General features: G+C 44.0%; 1 protein-coding gene across 11 annotated transcripts in view; it reads right to left on the reverse strand.

Moving 5' to 3' along the window:
• rbm47 (RNA binding motif protein 47) overlaps positions 1 to 6,000 on the reverse strand; it is a 30,570-nt gene that overhangs the window by 21,718 nt on the left and 2,852 nt on the right. The window lies entirely within an intron of this gene.

Here is a 6,000-nt window from a genome sequence, read left to right on the forward strand (position 1 = left end):
TTACTGGATACAGAGGGAAGAACGAGATCGTTGATCAATAATCATCGCTAATGTGGATATGGCTACGTGGTTAAAATAAAAAATAAAATGGAACAGCTAGAACAGTCTGCAAAGTTCAGACGATGACGTCACTTTTACTTTGACGCAGCATTAATAAAACAACATATGTCGTACTACGAGATATTGATAACCAAAAGCTGAGACTAATCTAATGCCATGTCACAACATATATATGTATATATGTATTATGGATATAGCGCTCAGCCCTTCATGCAGTTTCACCAACACATTCTCACATCAACGCGTCAGTGGCACTGACCTTCAAACGACCTCGCTCTACCCACCCAGCTTTACACACACACACACACAAACAAAAATATCTGCGCGTCAGACTGAACCAAGCTGCGTCATTTGACGCTGTGGGAGTGAGAATGTTTTTGTTGTTGTTGTTGTTGTTTGCTTCACAATCGATGGCCGGACTGGATATTCTGGGTGTGTTCACTTTTGTTTCGGCCTCCAGTTCCTCCCGTGTGATCACGTCATGACTGCTGCTCCAAACCCCAACTGCATCATGTGTTAAGATGATGGGTTGTCCTTTAGTGCTGCGTTCAACGGGAGGCCTTTCATTTTCAATAGAGACTCGGCAACTCGGCGACAACGTCGTGTGAACGAGACATTCGCTCGTCCGAAGCAGTCTCCATAATAAAAAAAAAGTAAAAAAAACAGTGCTTGTCGCAATACTACAGGTTACTGCAAGTGGCAGAGACTTTAAATTGCAGTGTCACCCATGAGCATCCGTCTTGTTTCAAGAAAAGGCAAGTTTTTCTCAACACACACACACACAGATCCAGGAAAAGTGAGACAGGAAGGTAGGAACAGCCAGATAAGAGCTGAATGAAAAGCTAACGCCCCTCCCCCCCCCACACCACCACCAGTTAATACGTATCCGGCAACACACAATAGCGAAACTGCAAAACAGTGTCACTCGAAACAGGAGTTTTATGACGAGGCCAAAAACAATCATCCTGAGAAACAGGCGGTGTAATCCACCTGTTGGAGCCAGCCGGGAAACCAAAAGAAGGGAGCAGAAGGGAGGGTCGACCAGGAGCGTGCGTGTGTGCGTGTGTGTGTGTGTGCGTGTGTGTGTGGCCCAAGGTACGTCTACTTTGTGTCAGTTTTGTGAATGAGTTCACAGAGTCAGCTTCGGCCCATGGAACATTCCATTCTGGCGAGGCTGGGGGTATGTGTGTGTGTGTGTGTGTGTGTGTGTGTGTGTGTGTGTGTGTGTGTACGTGCGTGCGTGTGTGTGTATTTGGATCTTATCACGAGATGCAGTGTTGTACCGGTAGTTTCTTGTCCTCCAAACCTCCACACACACACACACACACACACACACACACACACACACACACACACACACCCCTCAACACCACTTGCATTTGCTTGCCTTTCCTGCCAAAATCTAAACGCACACCCACACACACCCACGCACACACACACACACACCTACACACACACCTTCCCTATTGGCCTGCTGTCCAGACAACTGGCCCATTGTGCGTAGCGACAGGTATGCAGAGAGGAGCCCGTCTGAGAGCGAGCAATCGGATGCTCTGTGCATGTGTGTGAGCCCGAGAAAGGATCAGATGGTTTTCAGATACAATACCAGCATGTCCACATGTACACCAACAGAGTTATCAGCTGCTGAGGCCGTCCCTCCTGTAACGCTTTTAACGCGCATATGAGCATTGCTTTCAGACGTCAACGTGTCCTCGCTTGATCTGACAAACAGCTTAATAAGAAAACCTGAAGCAGAAGAAGAAGAAGAAGAAGGCAAGAGGAGAAGGCAGAAACGAGCAGCGGAACAAAGCAATAATAACAGCATTAGTGTACGAGGACAGAGGAGGGAAGGAGGAAGGAGAGGAGGGTTCAGCGGTGTCACCGCACAGGAGGGGGCGTGCAGAGGGTTACGCAGGGGTCAAAGGTTGATTAGGGGAGGGAAAGATGGGAGGAGGAGGATGAGCAGGAGGAGGAGGACGAGGAGGAGGTGGAGGAATAGGAGGACGAGGAGGAGGAGGAGGAGTGTTGATCCAGCCTTCACAGTGAGTGAATGTCACCTGTTAACACACTGAACGACGTCGCTCCCGTCACGTTCTCAGAAGAGAGACAGTTGCGCAACGTCTGGAGTCGACGGCTCGCGAATGAAACGGGACCGTTTCATTCGTGAGCCGGAACTACATTCATGTGAAGAAGTAGTCCCGACGACGACGACGACGGTTCAGAGGGAGGTCTGTCCGTCTCCAGGACAACAATTATGATAAAAGCATTAAAAAAAAACCTGAATGAATTTGAAGGCCGTCCTCCAGAAAAACCGACAGCATTGGTCATCTTTCCAAAAAGGACCTATGTTCGCATCCCAAATGAGGACGTGCTGCGGTCTCGTGGTGTGTTAATAACGCCTGTCGGGCGGCACCGTGACGTTGTCATACAGTTGGTGGTTTGGTTTCCAGAGCGTGACTGTGACGACGGTCCATGCTGTCAGTCTTCTTCTCTTTTTTTTTTTAACTTAACCAAACCTTCCGCATAAAGGTGGCCGATCAGACAACAATGATATTCTAATAATATTTAACACCAATATGGAGGAATGTCTTGATACTCATATGGATGAGACCACACAAGAGGATCATTTCCTACTTAATCAAACATTCAGACAATAAAGTACCGTGTCATGCTAGCTTATCGGTACGGGAGGCTAAAGGACGCTCTTTTGGCCATTTTCAAAATGGCCGCTTGACCTCCAACCTCAGGATATGTGAATGGAAATGTGTTCTTATGATACGATAGTCTCCTATTTACGGAAATGCCCACTTTAAAACAAATAGTGATAAGATAATAATTTGCACACTGTTTACATTTAATTTAATTTCCGTAATTTACTGCAGTTATTTGTTTTCATTGTGTATTTACTGCAGTTATTTGTATTCATTGTGTATATACACGTATACGTGTATATACATATATTTTATTTTATTATTTTATTTTGTGTGTTTAGTTCATTTAGTTTATTACATTTGGTGTCTGTCAAAGTGTGTGGCGCTACTTTGACAACAAATTTCCCCTTAGAGATTAATAAAGTATCTATCTATCTATCTATCTATCTATCTATCTATCTATCTATCTATCTATCTATCTATCTATCTATCTATCTATCTATCTATCTAATCCCATGCAGTTTGTGTTGCTTTTGCATCATCTAAAAATGACGTGTTTGATTGTCTCTGCACATAGAAAGACTTGTTAGCATCCAACAGTGTTCCCGTGTGATGATGTTAATCCTCACAGCAGTAGCACATTGTAGTGAGATTTCTTTGTAAAATGACCTCATGTGACCTGTGGGGGAAAATCACAGCCTCACAAAACTTTACAGCCACAAGCTAGAGACCCGGGGCGTTCATAGGGATGCACGGCTTCACTTACATGCGCTTACATTGACAGTAGCGAGGTTTTCTGAGCAGTTTCAAAGCCCGATGTTGACCAAACAAACCGAACAGAAAGATTGAAACGGTTTCATCTCGCAAACAAAGCACCAATGGGATTTTATGGAAGCAAATATACGATTTGAACATGATTTCAAAAGCCCGACTGTTAATAAATCCTTCGGCTGAGCGTGTAAATCTGTTCAGGAAGCGTTCTTAGTGATCTCTCTGTGGCCATGACCATAACCTTGAAGATCTGCACGTATACACAAACACACACACACGTCAGCGCGGGTAACGACTCCCCGTACGCTCAGTTCATTAACTTAATTAGAAAGTGTGTGACAACGATCCCACAGCGAGACGAGTGTGTTCACAAAGAGGCTTGTGTGCAGTCTGTGACTGTCTCTACCTGTTCCTCATTGTTCCTCATTATTCTTGCAGTCTAATAATAGGAATCATGCTCATAATTAACTACTTCTTTGTGAGCTGCGACTCTGATTTGGATGGAATTTAATTTCCCTGACGTGATGCCCAACGCCAACGCGGTCCAATCACGAGTCAAATGCGACTGTGTGCGATGTATTTTCACCTGGACCAGATCCTCTCAACGTGCTATTATACATGTGTTAACATGTTGATCAGGTCTTGATTGAAACAACGTTTTTTTACATTTAGAAACAAATTTGTTTCCAAAATTTGCAGAAGAACTTATGAGAGCAGGACAATAACATAATTTACCATCATTTATTTCACAAATAATTCCGATTTATGAATTCTTTAACCCGTCGAAAACCAATTTTAAAATTATTCCAATACTTATTTTTATAGTATGTATGTATTTTTTCAGCAAAGTTTTGAGGGAAAAAAAATCTGCAAAAACAAATAAAATTTTAAAAAGATATTTTGATCGTAATTGTGAACATCCAGCATGATATGAGCCAGATTCCTCAAAAATGACTCCCAGAGCGGTCAATAAAACACCTTTTTGGAAAGATTAGGACCTAAAGAATCTGAATCTGCAACAACAAACACAATAAAACAAAGTATTGGCCTGTTACGAAGGAGTTTCAGTCAAAAACAGTGTCGTTCGGTTAAAAAATTATGTATTTTATGCTAAAATATTGTCTGAATGGGGCATGCTGGGACTTAAAATGGGAACGGGAGGATTTTCGTGCACGGTTTCCAAAAGCTTAAGTCATCCTATATCTGATTGAGAACAACTTGACGAGAGAGACTGGACACAGAGGGCCGAGTTGCATCTCAAAAGAGTCGTCGGGTTCATCTCTCGGGCGATGGACACACTTCTACGTGGCGACGTGTTGACCGTTACAACGTCCATCCATCTTTTTAACCTTTGCACCCTGGAGGGAGAGCCTTTTAGTTTTCTTCGTGAACAAGTTCAGCACATATATATATATAAAAAAAGATAGATCCTTTACGTCTCTGCGCTGAACGGCTCCCCTTAACTTCTACCTGTGCGATGGAGGCGTGTCCTAATTTTCACCTGTTTCCACTTCCCCCCTCGTCGCCTCGCTGCCGGTCGGGGAAGTAGGGGGAGTGTGTGCGTGTGTGTGTGTGTGTGTGTGTGTGTGTGTGTGTGTGAGGGAGGGGGCTGGAAGAATGTACCCATTGTGCTTTCAAGGTATGTGTGTTTGTGACAAACAGAAAGAGAGGCGATCAGATCCTGTTACAGGTGTTTCATAAACAACACAATAGTGCCAACAGGCCCCTCCTCTTTACACCCCAGCTTTAGTGTTGGTGGATTAGGCTTATGGCTGTGACACACACACACACACACACACACACAGCTGAATCTGTGCTTCCCATCACGAGCATGCGATGATCATGTGACAGTCATGTGACTCGACTTTGTTACTACGTGTGTATAAGTTGAGGTTTCTCTTCCTTAAACTTGGTTTGCTGAATAATAATTTCCCGTGAGAATCTTTTAGTTTTTCATCCTGTAGTCTGTCTCCTTGAAGTGAAGCGGGCCCAAACACGATACCACTAAGGTCACGCGAGGAAAAAGAAAGAAAGGGGAAGAAGTCTGGGTATAAATTCCTGTCCTGGGTCACTATTCAGCCCTTTTTCTTTTCTTGTCTTTTCCTTTCTGGAATGTGATTCAGTGGGTTTAGAGATAGGTATCATTTTGAAAAATGGTTCACCTCTTGAACCCTCACGCACAACCAGTAAAGAACCCGCAGCCTCCGTCTGACAGACAGACGGGCCCATTTGAATACTTATCTTCAGCGAAATATTTAACTGGAATCTATTTTGGGTTTTTGCATGAGGCGGTTTTGAGGAAACCGTGTGTCATCACCTCATCAGGTCTGACCAGCACTTCAACACACACACACACACATACACACCTTTCACACACCTTAAACGCGTGTGAGTATTATGTATTCACAAGCTTGAGCCGGTCGTCCGTTGAGAGGGAGTACACACACACACACACACACACACACACACACACACACACATGCACAAAGGAGTGTATTTTACGTGTCACTCTGCGCCT

This window comes from Clinocottus analis, unplaced genomic scaffold (genome assembly GCF_023055335.1).
Source record: "Clinocottus analis isolate CAN_PGR_092001 unplaced genomic scaffold, fCliAna1.0.p SCAF_26, whole genome shotgun sequence".
In the NCBI taxonomy this organism is placed as follows: Eukaryota; Metazoa; Chordata; class Actinopteri; order Perciformes; family Cottidae; genus Clinocottus; species Clinocottus analis.